At 37.2% G+C, this 19,592-nt stretch overlaps 1 protein-coding gene across 1 annotated transcript in view; it reads right to left on the minus strand.

The window, feature by feature from the left end:
• Nucleotides 1–19,592, minus strand: part of IPO11 (importin 11) — a 203,463-nt gene that overhangs the window by 2,345 nt on the left and 181,526 nt on the right. The gene's annotated exons all lie outside the window — the stretch shown is intronic.

A 19,592-nucleotide genomic window follows, 5' to 3' on the forward strand; every position in this document is an offset into this window, starting at 1 on the left:
CTCTGTAAGGGAAAAGAAGAATTTCTGTGCAGCCGTATTGGGCACACAAGCTTGTGATAAATCCAAGGCAAGGACGAATTCAAACCTCACTGAAGGATGACGGGAGAGAGAACACTAAGAAGACTGTCAACACAAAGCTCTGCCCTCACAAGACCGAAGATATCACTGTACAAGATGCACAAAAACTGAAGATGAACTTTTACAAATATTTGCTCTCTTAAGCAAAATGCAGTAATGTTCAGTATTATTTTAATTAAAGTGAAATAGATCTCTTGCTAAAGGGGATGTGCACTTTGTTGAAATATCATGGATTATCTGTAACTAAAACCATCTGCTACAATATGAGAGAAACAGAACTGAGCTTGAAATTGATGTTCGAACAAGAGACTCCAACTATTGAAATGAGCTTAGGAGAGTGGTTTAAATGCCATTTTAATTTGCTATAAAAAACTGCAAACAGTTAACTTATCAAATCTCCACCCTTTAATTTTCAACAGTTAATTAAAAGGAAAAATATCATAATATTAGTACCCACCAGATACGGCATACCACTATATCAGTATAATATTTTAAGTATATTCATCAGTCATGCAAAGATTAAAAGCATTAGTTTCCTATGGAAGGAAGGCTGTGGAAGGGAGAAGGAAAAAAAAAAACCAGAATCTCCAAATGTACATTTAAAAAAATCTTTTAAAAAACAAGTTTTTTTTAGCTAAAACTATCACGTTAGCAATTAAATGTCTATTTTGGCTCATGGTAGAAATTCATTAATCAGGGGCGCCTGGGTGGCACAGCAGTTAAGCGTCTGCTTTCGGCTCAGGGCGTGATCCTGGCGTTATGGGATCGAGCCCCACATCAGGCTCCTCTGCTGGGAGCCTGCTTCTTCCTCTCCCACTCCCCCGGCTTGTGTTCCCTCTCTCGCTGGTTGTCTCTCTCTGTCAAATAAATAAATAAAATCTTTAAAAAAAAAAAAAAAAGAAATTCATTAATCATAGCTATTAATACTTTCTTTTGAAGAAATCTATGAGATTAACCAAATGATTTTCTAGAGAAAAATCCCTGCTGCACATCCACTAAAAACCCAGATATCATTTCTCTGAATGTTACAGTGTCATCGCTAGAATTAAAAGACACTGAAGTGACTAACAGCGTTTTCAAGACTATTATTTTTATATAAATAATGCCCACATTACATAATAAACTCAATTATCTGATTTAATATGAAAAAAATACAGAACACTTACATGTTCACCAGTTGGTACATTCCTGAGAAAATAATTAGTTTTATAATGTAATAAGCAAATTATAATTAGGAAGATAACTGTTGTTGAGAAAACTATACCGCAAAAGTAGATGTGAAGTAGACTTCTAATTCCAAAATAAAAGAATAAAATATTGTTCTATTTCTTCCAGCTAAGTACAACTAAAACCCCTGGACATTATATATATGAAACATAGGAAACTCTAAAAGGTGAAAAGAAGAAGGCAGAGTGGAAAGTGAAGGGATGCCCCAGGAGTGAGCGTCCTGGCTTTCTTCTCGCCTCATAGATCACAAATTTGGGACTAAAGAAGCCAGCAACCCAGACATGCTAATAAGCACAGATGAAAAAAGCTCCAACAAGAAGTCGCCTCTCTACCCAAAGGGCCAGTAAAGGGACCACACAGCAAGACAGAAAACTTTTAGATGATAATTGGTCTATTTCAATGAGCCAAACACCAAGACTAAACTGTGGCTCCATCCCACTCATGCCAGGCTGTTAAAAGGATCTGACCCATCCACCCGCCAAGAGAGTCTGTGGAGATGCTTGGGGAGCCTGGAACCCCCCTTCCAATCCCAGGGAGGCATGAGTGGAGGCCTAGTGGGGAACCTGGTCTTCTGCACCCTCCCGGCAGGGACCAAGTGCAACAGTCACTTCTGTCAGAGCGGTCAAAAGAAGGGGGCTAAAACAGAAGGTTTAATAAGATTCAGAATCGAGTAAGACCAAAAAAATATCCAGGTTTCAATAAAAAAACAAAAAACAAAAAACGCTCATAATCAAAAGGAGGTGTCAGGGGCAGGAGGGAAAAGGGTTTAATTACAACAGGGCAAAATAGGGGTCTTTGGGGTGATGGAAACATTCTTAATCTTGACTCTTATTCGTGCCGACACTCTGGTCGTGATGCTATAGTTTTTTTGCAAGATGTTATGGAGTGGGGGACACGGACAGCAACACATCACAAACCACAGAGCTCTGTGCTCTGGGGACCTCAAACACCAAGAATACACTGGGAGTCACAGCATTGATTTCCTAAAGGTAAATGACCAAACTAGTTTGGTACCTACAGGCCCAAACTAAAACAAGTTAATCAGCGAAGAATCTTATAAAATCAGAAACTGTTTATTCTTCTTTTCCACACATTTCCAACAAGTGTGATTATCTGGTGTAGGTTTGCTCAGACGTACAAATGTGAAGAGATTAAAAACCTTCTACAGAAAAAACAGAGGCAACAGTATTGAGGCTCCACTGACAATACAGAAATATTGGGAATAATGGGAAGAGACAGCAAACTATTCAAAACGAACCCAGACTAGACGGGATGGATGTGTGGTACTCTGGATCGCACCCTGCAACTAAGAGCATTAGTGAAAAACTGGTGATACCTAAATAAAGACTGCAGCTTAGTTAACAGTCACACACCGGTGTTGGTTTCTGAGCTTGGACAAACGTGCCCTGGTAACGTAAGATGCTGACACTAGGGAAAACTGGCTGAGGGGCACGTGAAAGCTCTCTACTTCCTCTGCTACTTTCCCACAAATTTGAAACTGTTCCAAAATAAAAAGGGCATCTCTCTTTACGCCAGTACCATACTGCTTTAATTACTGTGGCTTTGTGGTAAAATCAGAAATCAGAAAGCGTGATGCTTCCCAAGCTCTGTTCTTTTTCAAGACTGTTTTGACTACTCTTTCGTGGGTCCTATGAATTGTACAACCGTGTTTTCCATTTCTGTAAGAAACGCCACTGGAATTTTGACAGGGATTGCACTGAATCTGAAGATTGCCTTGAGTAATATGGACGTCTTAATAGTAAGTCTTCCAACCCACGAATACAAGTATCTACTCACTTGTGTCTTTAATTTCTTTCATCAATGTTTTGTAATTTTCAGTGTACAAGTCTTTCACTTCCTTAAATCGATGCTGAAGTCTTTTAACTTTTTGATGCTGTCATAAGTGGGATTTGTTTTCTTAATTTCCTTTTCACATTATTCATTTAGTATGTAAAATACAACTTTTTTTGTAGATTGAATTTGTATCCTACAATTTTATTGCATTTGTTTATTAGCTCCAGAACTTTTTAAAAATAGGTCTTAGTGTTTTCTACATGTAAGATCATGTCATCTGCAAAAAGGGACGATTGTACTTCTACCTTTGCAATTTGCATGTTTTCATTTCTTTTTCTTGCCTAATTGCTCTGACTAGGATTTCAGGTATTATTAGGATATACGGAACAATTAATAAAAAAAGAAAGTCCAGAAATAATGCCACACATATATAGTCAAGTGACCTTCAACAAGGGTACCAAAAGCAGAAAATGACGAAAGGATAACCTCTTCAACAAATGGTGTTGAAAAAACTGGATATCCAAATGAAAAAGAATGAAATCCTTCTCTTTCACCACACACAAAAACCAATCAAAATGAGTAAGACTTAAATGTAAGACTCCTAGCAGAAAATAGGGAGGAAAGCTTCACACCGCTGGCCTTGGCAAAGATTTCACGGATATGTCAACAAAAGCACAGGCAACAAAAGGAAAACTGCCAAGGGAGACTACAATAAACAATTTTTATAAGTTATTTAAAGAAACTAAAAAAGTACATCCCTCTGTAGTCATTTGGTGTGGGTAAAACCGGCCCTAGACACCTCAATTAACCTACACAAATGTTCAATTATAGAACATCTAAGCAGCAAGGCTGGCAAGTGTATTTTTAAAATGAGAAAAAAATGAGGTCCCTAGGCTTTGAGTGACATTCAAGGTTGATTTTTCTCAAGTTAATCACACCAGGAGAACCAGAATACAGACTTCCAAATACCTGGTTTTGTTCTCTTCCATATGCCTAACCCCCACTCTCATCCTCCAAGAAAGTACATGATCATTTAAGAAATACTTCCATTAAAATGGTTAAGATAAAATTAGAAACCTTATAATAGGTTTCTGTTATTAGAAGATAATTACCCAGAAATCCTGACTCCAGGGCAATGCCAAATAAATTAAATGCTAATAGCCTAACTCACTTCAAAAGTCCATACATTGGATTTTAATAAGCAAGTGGTTTGGTACTCCTTGACTGTGAAATTATTACTTTAAGACAGAACGGCTCTGGTTGAACTGTTTATCAGGTTCCTCTACTGGTAATTACAGCCTTCTGACATTTGTCTCGACCCTCAAGGTGGTTAGTCTTCAAGTAGGTGTAAGATTTTAGCTCCCATGGTGCCACTTACCAGGATGTACATTTCGTGTTCTTTGAGATTTTGAGTCCTTAAAACTAAAAAGTATTTCACTGCATTAAATTAGCAATTTCACCCAGCAGGAATTCACATAGCTGAATGCTTTGTTTTTCTTAGGTTATGTAGCGTATCATATCACTATTCACTTTATGAGCCTCCATATACCCATGATAATTTTTCAGAAATTATTTTCGGTAAAGTTACTTCTGTTGGAATTTTGCTAGAGAGAAAAAGTTTTCTACCTTAAAAAATGCAGAAGATTTTTGGAAGAATGGCGATATACTTTCCATGAAACCTGGCAGGTTAGGTATAACCACACCAGCTATGCCAACAGACCGAAAATCTTAAAGGAAAATCTGCCTACAACAATGTATTTAACCATGTCTTCAAAAACTTCCTTAGTTGATCTTTGGTTTTAAAACTCCCTTTTGTGACCTCTCATTGTTTCGCTAAAGGGAACTGTGATACATCTACATCTAAATTTCTAAAACCTGTTGGATGTAAACTCTCCTAACTCGGTGGCTTAACAAAGAGTTTGAGTCCCGGAGTTGCCAACCAAAACCCAGCTCATCAAAAGGGCTTGGCAATGCAAATTCAGTCACTAATCAAACCCAGTGTGGAACTCAAATTCCACGGCAGCTCGCAAGATTTTTATTTTATCATCACTGTTGTAGCTGTCCACTGAGGAATTCAGACTACGTCTGAAAAACTTGTGAGTAAAGGAGCTATTTTACACTGCTAAGTCTAGAATGACTGGGACCCAGACTTCATGAGATAAAAATGACAGTGCATATATGTCTCTGTGACAAAAACGCAAATTACAATTTAGCACTTAGCTTGTAACCTAGGCTTATTTTTTTTTCCATCAGTCCCAGACTATTACTATTTGGGTATTTTTACTCTACTTTCAGTCTTATTCTGGTTATGCCTTTCTAGGTGCTTCAAATCTTTACAAAGTAAGCTTGAGAAAAAAAGCACAATTTAATCAATGAGCCATAGTAAGTATTTCAAGCCCAGATCTGAGCAACAGAACATCTGCTTATTTCTTCACATTTGTTTCAGTATGGTATGTTCTTCCTCAGAGTGATTAAATAGCAATCACAATATTGTATCTGCATTTACTAAATTCCAACCACAAGCAAGGTGCGTGCTAAGCACAGGCTAGGTCTTTTACACACATTATCTCATTTAAAACTCACAATAAGGAATCCTGAGGAGGAAGGGAAACCCACAGCACAGAACCAAACATTTGTGCGGAGTGATTTTCATCCTTAGCAGTACACTGGGCATCATTTGAAGAACATTAAGACTTGCTGATGGCTAACTCCCACTTCTAGAAATTCTGATGTAACTGGTTTGGGGCACTAGAATTTTAAAAGCTCATGAGAATCTGATGTATATTTAAGAGTGAGAAAGAGTGCTAATAGAAAATTTCGAAAAAACCAGTTTTGAGGACTGAAATTTCAAGTAAACCCAAGTAAATCCCTATAGATATCTTCATATTCATTAAATAAAACATATGACACTTCAAAATAAAAACTCTTAAACTGGTCATTCTAAGCCCTATAAACTTAATTTCCATATACAACCACCTATTTCTACAAACTCTTCAGGGCTTCCTTTCTCCTTCAGTTTCGGTAAGACATGAGGTCCTTTTGCTTTACTGCAGGCAAACTAGGCAGTGGCAGTATCCTTTTTTTTCTTTTTCTTTTACTGTTTGACTCCTTCACCAACCAAAAGTTTGATGCCTTTTTGATGCTAGTTTTTGATTCCAGAATTCCAAAGGATTCCCCACATCACAAGGTAAGTAAAATACAAAACTGCAAGGGCCCTTATTTGCCTGCTTTTCCTAACTGGTTATTGCACACACTGACAAGTTTATCACTTAACTGGCTACCTTGTTAAACTCTCTTCACTTGATTTGTTGATTTTCCTGGACCTTTTCTGACTTAAACATTCATTTAAATGACTAATGACTTACTCTTCTTTGCCAATACTTCTACCCACACTCACTTAAACGCACGCTTGCTCTCTTTCTTCTCATCACATCGGCTAGAAATTCTATATGACAGACCGTCACCAAAATTTTTTATTCTTTTTCCTAGGTACACAGATAGACCACATCTCCCAGTCAATGGAATGTGAGCAAAAGAGATGTGTCATAACCCAGCCTGACCCTTAAAGCACTCCTACTCATTCTTTTTCTCCCTATCTTCCAACTAGACAGAAGCCAAGATGGCAGCAAACTCAATTCATCTAGATCATCCCTGAATGACTCTGGGAACTACATACTCACTCATAATCCTCTCCTTTTTCTGTTTTTCCTGAGTGAAAAGAAAATATATTGAGATTCCAGGGGTCTGTTTTAGAAGATGGCATTCTCGGGCATTTAGATCATTCTCAACAGTGGTATGTTTGTATTTAGATTCAAATAGCTATTTCAAAAATCACATTAAAGTCAAATCCTTCTATTCTTATTTCATTAACAAATTTTACCAAGAATAAATGCCGAATTTAATGTTGGATTAAATTTGCTAATGGTTACTTACTGTTTTGCATCTACTTTTAAAAATTTAAAAACTTACTATTGTCTTTTTTCTGTTTTATTCTTTTCCTGAAATTTGCCACAGTTTTCTGGTTTTTTTACAGTACAAAAAAAAGAAAGAAAAAAGGAATAAAGGAAAAACGGGGAGAAAGAAAAAGGAAAAAAGGAAGAAGAGTGACAGAAAACAAGCTGCTGCTGAAGTTAAATGCATTAAACTACATTTCTTTTTAAATTGATAGTACATCCCAGTAAAAAACACTTATGAAATGAGAAACATCACTAAGGGAGGTTTTTTTCTGTTTTTTTGTTGTTGTTGTTGTTGTTTTAAATGGGGAATCAATCTAAAACATTTCTTCCATGGTTATAAGTCTGTCTCTACCTGGTCCTAAGTTGGTTTTTAATTTTTCATTTTTTGGTAATTATACTTTATGAAAAAACTGTCTATTCTGACAAGATTTTCCATTGACCAGCCCGGACTTGCATATATAATCCCTAATATTTCATATTTATGTTCACCCCTGCTACACCCCCCCTTAACTGTGGCCCACCAGAGTAGGCCTCAGGGAGGTCACGTGAGCAATGGAGTTTTTGCTCAGGTCTGTTTTCCAGCGGGCCCTGTGGGTTGCCCATCCTCTGTAATTTACCAGTATCAGAACACATAACTGGACTGAACATATTTAGCATTTGGCAGAATCCCCATACCGGGTTCTGGGTTTCCTTAAGGCTGACTTTCTTTTAGTCACATCTTGAAATGATTTTTTATTTTTTAAGATTTTATTTATTTATTTGAGAGAGAGTGAGACAGCATAAGCAGGGGGAGGGGGAGAAGGAGAGGGAGAAGCAGACTCCCTGCTGAGCAGGGAGCCCAACTTGGGGCTCGAGCCCAGCACCCTGGGATCATGAGCTGAGCCGAAGGCAGATGCCTAACCAACTGAGGCACCCAGGCGTCCCTGAAATGAGTGCTGAGTTAATTTATTTTCATTCTTTCTTCTTTGATAATAAAATTACATAAGGCTATGAATAATTTAGTTGTATCCACATATTTTAGGTGTAATAATCTCACTGTGGTATGTGACCTGTTCAAAATTAGAAGCTCCCTCTTTAAAATACTGTTTTAAAAACCTTATGTGACCAGTATTTTTTTTTTTCAACCTTTGTTTAATTCCGGTTTTACTTCATTGTAGTCAGAAAACATGATCTGTACTATTTCTACTCCGAGAAATTTGGTCTCCTTTGTAAGTCTAGAATACGCTCAGTTTTTATACACATTTCATGACCATTTAAAAAATATATGCTCTACCATAGGACAGAATTCTTATTTACAGGCACTAAATTATGTTTACTGATTACATTGTTCAGTTCTGTGACCACATAACCTGTAGGAGACCATCTTAGGTTCAACTAAACATGTAAGATCCCAAGACCACCACAGGCTATCCTTAGCATCGGTTTACTCAGAAGGCCATATGGATTAGGAGATATCACAAAATGGTAATGTTTAAGGAGAACACAAAATTTTACACCATTAAAAATGTTGTGATCAGGGGCACTTCAGTCAGTTAAGTGTCTGCCTTCGGCTCAGGTCACGATCACAGGGCTGAGCCCCATGTCGGGCTCCCTGCTCTGTGGGGAGGCTGCTTCTCCCTCTCCCTTTGCTGTTTCCCCTGCTTGTGCTCTGTCTCTCTCTCTCTGTCAAATAAATAAACAAAATCTTTTAAAAAATATTAGATCATAGGTGCATTTTTAGAATCCTATAAATTACAGCAGTAAATTGAGGACGATCTTCATAGAGTTATCGCTAATATTAAAAAAAAATCAATTCTAATGCATCACTAAACAAATAATAGAAAGATATCCTTCTTCCATTTATGTTATTATCAAAGTAAAATGACTACATAACAAAGTGTAACAGACTATTTAGGGGTGTGCAATCAGTGTTCTTAAATTAGGAAAAAAGCCTACTAGACAAATCTAAATGTATTACTTCTCAGTAGTGCCTGTGTACTACTACTTCCTTTCCAGAAATAACATCAACACTCATGTCGGTCCATTCTGTGAGAGAATATACTATAAAGCCAAACATGTGCCATAGTCCATTGATCCAGTTAAATGTAGTTTCCAGATGATAAAGAAAGTGGAAAGAGGATGAAGAGAAACAGGAAAAATCAGATGAGATTTCTATTTACAATTTAAATAACATCTTTGCATTGAGTTCTCTGAATAGCACTTATTTCTGCCAATACTGTTATGAAAGGGATTGAGAAATCAACACCACAAGCATGAGCCCCCCATTACAGGAAACACCTGCTCCCTTACGTCTCCTTACTGCTCCAACTGCCTCTATGGTTCCAAGAAGAGAGATCACTGGGCACATCTTATGAGAATCTCAAGTTTTTTGATAAAATGCTTTATAAGCTAAAGCTATCAGATGAAAGGTTAAAAAGTGGTATGAATAGGAAACCTGAAAGGGAACTTATAAAGGCAAGAAAATTTAACAGTACGTCAGTGCTCCCAATCTATTTCAAAAACTCGGATTATCATTTCATCAAAGCATAAACCATTAAAAATTTATAAAAATGACAGAATATGATGGGAATGAGTAGGGGAACAAAACCTTTCTATTTGACCATCTGCTGATACAGCAAAATCATGGAAGAAATTGCTGTATTTTAAGACCTGCATTAATTTACTATTTCCGGAAAAGGAAACTATTCTATGGCTCTTTAACCTACATTTGCTGGAGTACTTGACATGACCTCATGCATGATTTAAACTAGTGTAGGGGCGCCTGGGTGGCTCAGTCGGTTGAGCAACCAACTCTTGATTTTGGTTCAGGTCATGGTCTCAGGGTCTCGAGATTGAGCCCTGCATCGGGGCTCACACTGGGCATGGAGCCTGCTTGGCTTTCTCTCTCCCCACCCCCCCATCATGTGTGCATGCCCTCTCTCTCTCTCTCTCTCTCTCAAAACAAAACAAACACCCAACAACCAATATAACATGCACCTATAGCTGTTCAATTAAAAAAAAAAAAAAACTATGGGACTTCATCAAGATAAAAAGCTTCTGCAATGGGAAGGAAACAATAAAACTAATAGGCTACCTGTAGAATGAGCAAAGATATGTGCAAATGACATATCTGATAAAGGGCTAGTATCCAAAATATATAAAGAACTTTTCAAACTCAACATCCAAAAAACAAATAATCCAGTTAAGAAATGGGCAGAAGACATGAATAGACATTTTTCCAAAGAAGACATCCAGACTGTAACAGACACATGAAAAGATGCTTAGCATCACTCATGATCAGGGAAATACAAATCAAAACCACAATGAATACCACCCCACTCACATCTGTCAGAATGGCTAAAATTAACAACATAAGAAACAACAGATTATGGAGAGGGTGTGGAGAAAGGGGAACCCTCTTACACTGTTGCTGGGAACGCAAGCTGGTGCAGCCACTCTGGAAAACAGTATGGAGGTTCCTCAAAAAGTTAAAAATAGAACTACCCTACAACCCAGCAACTGCCCTACTAGGTATTTACCTAAAGGATACAAACATAGTGATTCAAAGGGGCACCTGCACCCTGATGTTTACAGCACCTTATCAACAACAAATTATGGAAAGAGCCCAAATGTCCATCAACTAATGAATGGATAAAGAAAATGTGGTGTACACACACACACTGGAATATCACTCAGCCACCAAAAAGAACGAAATCTTGCCATTTGCAATGATGTGGACAGAGCTACAGTATATTATGCTAAGCGAAATAAGTCAGTCAGAGAAAGACAAATACCATATGATTTCACTCATATGTGGAATTTAAGAAAGAAGACAGATGAACACAGGGGAAGGGAAGGAAAAATAAAGTAAGATGAAAATTGAGAGGGAGGCAAACCATAACAGATGCTGAACTCTAGGAAACAAACTGAGGGTTGCTGGAGGGGAGGTGGGTAGGGGATGGGTATTAAGAAGGGCACTTGTGTTGAGCACTGGGTGTTATACTTAAGTCATGAGTCACTAAATTCTATTCCTGAAACCAATATTACACTATATGTCAACTAAGTAGAATTTAAATAAAAATTTGAAAAAAAAAAAAAAAAGTTTTAGTGCCATGGACACCACGAGGTGGCAGGCTCTCAGGGACGATGAAAGGTAAAGACTAACGGAGAAGCTTCGTGGTTAATAATTCCAGAGTTTGTAGAAATGTACAAGGAAACAAGAAAGCCTATACTATAGGAATGAGTCACATTTATAAAATGGCCATTTTCTTTAAAAAAAGAATATTTATATAATTTATATATAAGTATGCTAAGGAATTATGATTCAATGATCCATGTGGGTAACTTTAGTTTGAAATAAGGAAAAGTAACAACTGTTGGTAAACAAAGTATTCTACCCATGAAATATGGATGTGACTATGAAAATGTGGACACAGTATTTCCAGAATTTGGAATTTATACAAAATTCACATTCAAATGATACCTGAAGATTTATGGTCCGCTGTCATTTATGCAGTCACAGTCACAGCAGAAGAATAAGTAAATTTGTGGTACATTGTGGCTGTACAACAATTTTTTCTAGAGCAAAAATCTGACCAAGCCATGTCTTTGATGACAATGTTTTTGTTGAAGTATCACTGACACGTAATGTTACATTAGTTTCAAGTGTACAACATAGTGATTTGACAACTCTATACCTTATGCTGTGCTCACCCCAAGTGTAGCTATGGTCTGTCACCACACAACACTAATTCAGTGCCACTGAATATTTTCCCTATGCTGTACCTTTCATCCCCATGATTTTCATTCCATACCTGGAAGCCTGTATACCCCACTCCCCTTCATCCATTTTGCCCATCCCCCCCATCCATTTGTTCTCTGTATTTATGGGTCTGTTTCTGCTTTTGGATAATCATTTGTTTAGTTTTTCAGACTCCAGAGATGAGTAAAATCATATGGTATTCATTTTTCTCAGTCTGACTTACTTTACTTATTAGCATTATACCCTCTAGGTCCATCCAAGTTGTTGCAAATATAAAGATCTCATTCTTTTTCACAGCTGAGTTAATATTCCATTGTATATACATACACCACATCTTCTTTATCCATTCAACTAATGACGGACATTTGGGCTGTTTCCCTATCTTTTCCATCGTAAATAATGCTGCAGTAAAAACGGGTGCATATATCTTTCTGAATTAAAATTAATGTTTTCATTTTCTTTGGGTAAATACCTAGTAGTGGAACTAATGGATCATATACTATTTCTAGTTTTAATATTTTGAGGAACCTCCATACTGTTTTTTCCAGTGATTGCACCCATTTACATTCCCACCAACAGTGCACGAAGGTTTCTTTTTCTACACAAGCTCACCAACGCTTCTTATTTCTTGTCTTTTCATTCTAGCCACTCTGACAGATTTGAGTGATACCTCATTGTGGTTTTGCTTTGATGACAACTTTCTATTGGCTCTCTATTCCTACCAAACAAAATCCAAATTTCTAGCTTTCTATAGCTGCCCTAACTACCACGAATTTATTATTTTACAATTCTGTAGATTAGGAATCCAGAACAGTCTCACTGGGCTAAAGTCAAGGTGTGTCAGCAGGGCTGCTCCTAAGGGAGAACCTATTTTCTACCCCTTCCAGCATCTAGAGGCTTCCTTTATCCTCAAAGCAACAGCACGCTGAGTCTTTCTGACACTGCATCCTTTTGACCCTCTTTTCGCCAGTTTCTTCCATTTTTAAAGCACTCTCGCGATTACACCTGGATAATCCCCCTTACAATCAATCACCTGATAAGCAACCCTAATTCCACTTCGCAATGTAACCAAACATATCCATAGGGGACATAACATATTCAGAGGATCCAGGGATTAGGCCATGGACTTCTTTGGGGGGGTGACAGGGATTATTTTTCCTCCCACATTTATCATACGGCACAGCAGGCCCTATACAAGCCGGCTGTTATTTGGCACACAGCAGACAACTGAATAAATGTTTCTGAAGTGACACTCCTCCCACTACCCAATATTCATTGAAATAAAATAAATTATTACTTGTTCTGAGTATTCTAGGATGTTTAGCAACATCCTTGGCTCCTACCCACTAAAGTACAATAGTACTTCTCAGCCTTGTGACAATAAAAAATATCTTTAGACAATGCTGTAAGTGCCCTGGGGGGTGCAGGAACAAAATAACACTTAGTTGAGAACCCCTATTAAACATGGACGTACTGTTTGCATTAGAAGTAAATGTAACCACTTAACTCACACAAGGACATAATGGGTTAAGAAAGAAATTCATTAGTTTCTCCATTGCAGTTTCTTGCAGCTAAGAAAAAAAGTGGAGGGGAAGAAATTAACTCATGTTTACGTTGAAACAAAGTCACAACACCTGGATAGTTTCTAAAACAAAACATTTCCCCTTTTACATCTGTCTTATTTTAAAGTGCTTTATTTCAAGGGCACAGTCCCCCAAAAATGAAATGACTTATTACTATGATATTCACATTCATTATCACACATGACATGTGAGGTAAGTATAAAACTGTGCAAAGCACTATTAAAGTCTGTCACAGATCATTTCACCTTGCTTGGGTTCATATAAAAATGAATTAAAGTGGCTAGGATATAATGACATCCAAACCATTTCATAAGTAAATGCCTTAATTTAATAAATTCCCTTTCAGCAAAAGTAATGTTTTATTTTTGAACATATCACTATGTAGAGAAGAATTAAGCTATTTTAAGGTGGTTTTAAATTAATGTAAAGGGACATGTTCTTTCTTATATTTTCTTTTTTTGCCCCTGAATCATGGTAGTACACCTTAGCTTTTCATATAAACTATGTCTTTATCTCAGGTTGAGACCATAAAGAAGCAATTACTTTCAATGCACTGTTTGAAAGAACAAGCTGGAGTATTATTAGATTGATTTACAAAATACCCTAAAAGGAAAATAAATCTGCAATTCTTACCATTAAAATAGCCAAAATCTTATACCTCTGACTTTCAAACAATACTGTTTTTGGTGTTTTCCAATTAGCATTACTCCCATTTTATTTTATTTTTAAGATTTTTATTTATTTGAGAGAGAGAGAGAAAGAGTGCCAGCACAAGTGGGGGGTGGGGGGGACAGGGCAGAGGGAAAAGGACAAGCAGACTCCCTGCTGAGCAAGGAGCCAGTCCCTGAAGGGCTCAATCTCAGGACAGGATGCTGGGATCATGACCTGAGCAGGAGGCAGACACTTACTGGACTGAGCCACTCAGGTGCCCAGCATTACTCCCATTTACAATTGAGATTTTTAAATAATTCTTTAGCGTTCAGTTTATCTTAAAAATTATGATAAATTCGCAAGTAAAATAACCTCGCAAGTATCATCAATGAGGATTAAAATACACTGTTAGGCTACAGTAATTAAAATAGGTCAGCAATGGACTATAATGTGGAGCTCTGAAACAGATCCGTGCAAAGCTGGCAGTGCGGTATCTGATAAAGGTGGCACTTCCAAACAGTAGGAAAAGACAGGCTTTTGATCAGTTTTAGCTGTATCTAAAAAGAGCAAACATGCTACTTCAGCAAAAAATTTTCACTTGGATTAAAGGTTTAAATGAAATAAACAGACCTGTAAAAACAAGAGAAATTATATTCTTGAGCGCGGGGCAGCCATTCTGTGCACACCATAAAGCCAGATGAGACCAAAGTGAAAAAACAAAGTCAAACGTAAGGAAACGGTGGATGACGGAAGAGATGAAAACCACCAGCTTGGAAAACTCACTGCGGTAACAGAAACCTCCCGAGAGCAGTGCAGATCTGGACTGATCGCAGCCCAGAAGCTAACAGTTCATCTTTCAGAAAAGGAGTCTGATGAAATGGGGTTGCGGGTGAGGAGACCCCCTGGATAGCTGTAAGAGCACACCTGTGAAACGAAGCTGACCACAACCTGCAAGACTGTCCTAGGACTCGGACAACAGAAAAACTAACCTCAACTACGAAACGCAAGACAAGTAATCTAAACCCACACTCTTTCAACACAGCTGACTTCGATCCGTGTTCCAAGATGAGACAACTGAGGAACTGATCCAGTGGGGCTACAACGAGACTGGTGTGAAAATCAAGACCAGTGACTGTCTTTTTACAAATTCTGATCAATCAATCCCTGACAAAACCATTCTGTGACTAACTCCGGCACTCTAAATCTGATAAAATCCCTCCATGATCTACCCACTGGGACACGACCCATAGTTCCACAAAGTGTGCACTTTCCTTTACAATGAAAAGCTAATCAATTTAAGTTTGTTCCTGGCTTAAAAAACAAAAATCAAAAAACAAACCAAATGAAACATAGATGAGGAATTAAGGGCTCATCTCTGTATCTATCAAGAGTTTGTTCAGGTTTTTGATTACTGCCTAACTATTCCTAATTAGGTGGCATAAAATAACAATTTTTTAATATTAATGAATTCTGTAGAGTAGAATAAGGATGGATGGTCTCTGCTCCATCGTCTGTGGGCTTCACCTGAGAAGACTTGAAGGCTAGAGGCAAGTGACACCACCTTGGGGAATCATCTGAAGGGTCACTCCACTCATTCATGTGTCTTCAGTGAATGCTAGCTCTTGTCTGGGACCTCAGTTGGCGAAATTAAGGCCCACATTCTCCTTGTGGACACTTGGTACCTGGGTTCCAAGAACAAGTATCTCTAGGGGACAAGGTGGAAGCTCTATCTTATGATTTGACTTGAAAGTCATAAAGCATCATCAACACTGACCAACTTCAAGGAAAGGAAATACAGACCCAGCCTCTGAATGAAAAAGAGTGTCAAAGTCACATTGTAAGACCAGCATGTGGAATGGGAGGTGTATGGCCATTCTTGGAAAATACAATGTATCAGAGAACTCTTATTTTATTTTATTTTTTTAAAGATTTTAAAGAGAACTCTTATTTTAAAGCAAAAGCAAACAACCAAATAACATTTCTAATAGAAAAAGGGGGTGGGTAAGAAAAATCATTCACCAAAGGAATATAAATGAACTATAAAAATCTGGAAAATGCTCAGCCTCGTTCATAATTAGAGAAAGTACATTGAATAACAAGTTACTACTTTGTAACTATCATACTTTCCAGGCTATGGAGTAATTCACATACCACCGGTGGACACAGAGGTTTACCTGTTAGCCGTTTTCCTTAAAGTGAGAGGCCTGCTTTTGAGAAAATGTGTGTCAAATACCCGTCTGAATGGTTATCTGTCAGCCATTCTTCCACGTTTAAATGGTGTTGCAGGAAAAAGTTAATTCAGCTCCCGACTCTATCGCAAAGTACTTTTCCTCAAGACAACCACTGTCACAGAGAATATCCCTATTGTGACACAGAGTGGCCATTTAATAAAATTGGTAATTTGTACTACTTCATCAAGGATGTTCCTAAACGAAACTGGCTTTAAAAAAACAAACAAAAAACCTGTTGAGTATATGGTAGTAAAAAATACGACGACCGCTAGCAGAGTTTGCTGCCATTGCCTTTACTGATGCTCAAGTGACAGCAGTTATACCCGCCTTTGGATACCCAGGACTGTTTTTGCACCACCAGGGCAAAAGTCCCCAGGATGAAAAGAAAAAATAATATTTTAGCACAGTAAATAATACCCTAATTCGTAATACTGATTCCTAATATCAGTTATGCAGTAATCACACACTTGAAAGACCACCCCCCCCCTTGTGCACTCTACTTTACAAAGTGCTGCTCTGTAATACATGCGATGGAGATCCATTCAATGGAATGTCATCAAATGCAGGCATGTGGAAGTATGCTCCTGTATCTACTATACTTAAATATAATCAAGCAGCATAATACGATGTACAGTATTTCTTATTTATGAACTACATACAGATGTTTATATAATATAAATGAAATCTTTGGAAAGAAATACTATGTTACTAAAGGCTACCTTGGGAAAAGGGTATTTTCTATCATAATTAATACTGTGGGTTTTAAAAGAATTACAGGTTACTTTTAATAATTAAAAGAAAGTCTTCAAAATAGGAACTTGCTACAAAGAACAATTCTTTGAAAAGGGTCCTTAATTTTGTCTCCCTCAAAAGATAGGCTCCTTATAAAAGAAGCAGAAGGGAAAAGGAAGCATAAAAGAAAGAAACAGTCTAATGTTCACTGGAATGTTACCTAAGTTACTGAAAATACATTCTCCCAGATGAGGCTGTATTCTTCATGTATAAAGATGAAGACTTCATTTAACATTGAGTCAATACCCCAGTGCCGAAGTTTCCAAATGAACAGTAGCAACTCTTCGTGATCCAGGTTCAGTAAGTAACAATTCAGGTAAATAAATTCAATTCAAGAAGTAATGAGGTTGCCTGCTTTCTAAAACTCAAGAACAATATTGAGGTCACCAAGCAATTAATCTCAAGCCTCAACTAAAAACAGAAACTCAGGAACCATCACTTTATTAGTTTCAGGGGCATTTTCAATAGAATTTTCTTTCCAATATCTTTTGATTACAATTATGTACCCTACCTACTGTGAAAGATCTTAACCTCTGGATCTCAAACTATTTTTTGATTAACATTTTAGCTTGATCACAGGAGGAACTGCTTTCTCAGAAGGATGCTTGGTTATCAATTTGTATCTTTATTACATCTCAGCTGGATTATTTTAATTCATTGTTTCCCATCCTCTTGGACTGTTTTAATGTCACTTGCAAAGCCTGCAGTTTGTAAGAGCTGAATGACCCATTAAAACAGTGTATTTCTAAGACTTGGGTAAGTTTAACATTAATTTTGAGGGTCTCACTTCTAAGGAAAGCTATGTTCAATCTACAACTTTGAAATATTTCCTGTTTTTTTATACAGCCAGCCTTAGGTAAAGTTATGTGTCTTAGGACACCCCTTTTTACATTTCAGTATCATCTGGAAATGAAGATAAGAATCATTAACAATAGTATTAACAGTCAGGTAGTTGAACTTAGGGAACGTAGACTCGAAGCAAAGAATACATAAAAACAAGTAAATCCTCTCAGGAAACTGGCTTTGTAATAAACTAATGATATTAAATGTTTTTAAAGAATATGTATACATTCCTGATGGACATATATCAGAAGATAGGTCCTGTGGGTATACATAACCACTAGTGAAGGAAATACTAATTGTAACGATCAATGCTTTGCACATGGTAAGCATACAAAAATGTATGTTGAATAAATACAAAAGACAAATCATGCATTTCAAAGATGCTACTCTTGCCAGTGTGTTGAGGTCAAGAGTGGCAGGTGCGTAACTTGCAGCAGGCAGGATTATCTGGCACCTACGAGTAAACAGAACTGTTTTTAAGAGAATGGAGAAGTGTGAGGACTTGCACACAATTTTAATAAATTAGGTCTTCAGCTAACTAGACAACATACAAGCGACAGCAAATAAGTCACATGGATAAAAACGTGTATATTTTTAACAGTACAACTGCTTTCTTTGCAAGTTGAGAATAATTTATAATCATAATTTTGCAAACTGTTATTTAATATTAAAGTTTAAGAATTAAGTTTTAAAGATTTCTAAGAGGCAGAGGCACAGACAAATTTTACCTCTTGGTAATGGCTTCATGAGATACTGACAAAAAACAGTCGTAATGAACAATTTGGATATACTTGATTTTCTGAGCAGGCAAGTTCTTGAGTAGGCTGGCTTTTTCCTATAATCTATCTACAGGCTTTAAAGATCACTATGTATCAAAGGCTAAAGAAAAAAAATGAGGGGTGCCTGGGTGGCTCAGTTAAGCAGCTGACTCGGGATTTTGGCCCACGTCATGATCCCAGGGTCCTGGGATCAGACCCACATCAGGCACTGCACTCAGCATGGAGTCTGTCTGAGAGTCTCTCTCTCCCTCGCCCTTCCCCTGGCTCATGTGCGCACGCTCTCTCTCTCAAATAAATGAAAGAAGAGAGAGAGAGAGAGAAAGAAAGAAAAGAAAAGAAAAGAAAAGAAAAGAAAAGAAAAGAAAAGAAAAGAAAAGAGAAAGAAAGAGAAATAAATCATCTCCGCAATTTTAAAGGGAAAAAAGAATCAGATGGCAAGCCGTAAGTAACAAACGTGCGAACTTTTACACTGGTGACTATCAAGCACTCTTGCCTACTCTTTTGTGGCTTCATTCAAGCAGCAGCACAAAACATAGCCAGTAATATTGTAAGATAAATTTGACAATTAATAGGTTTTCTGCGGTCACCTACAATACCGCTATGGATTATGCAAATACTCTGTAAACATGTAGCACTGTTGTTGAGTAAAAAAACCCAGAAAACAAAATGCTTTCATTATCACCAAAATAAAATTTGCTAACTTTACAAATTACGTAGGGAGTAAATTAAAAAAAAATTTTTTTTATTTTCAAGAGGAAAAATTTATTCTAAAACATTAATTCAGTGATATAATTTTTTAAAAAAACAGGTTTTTTTTCTTTCAGTATTTTAAAGATGCTGTTCTACTGTCCCCCCGCCTGTATTATTTCTGATGACAAGTTTGTTATCATTCTCACCTTTTTTTTTTTAAAGATTTT

Source organism: Ursus maritimus, unplaced genomic scaffold, assembly GCF_017311325.1.
Source record: "Ursus maritimus isolate PB19 unplaced genomic scaffold, ASM1731132v1 scaffold_5, whole genome shotgun sequence".
NCBI classification, from domain to species: domain Eukaryota; kingdom Metazoa; phylum Chordata; class Mammalia; order Carnivora; family Ursidae; genus Ursus; species Ursus maritimus.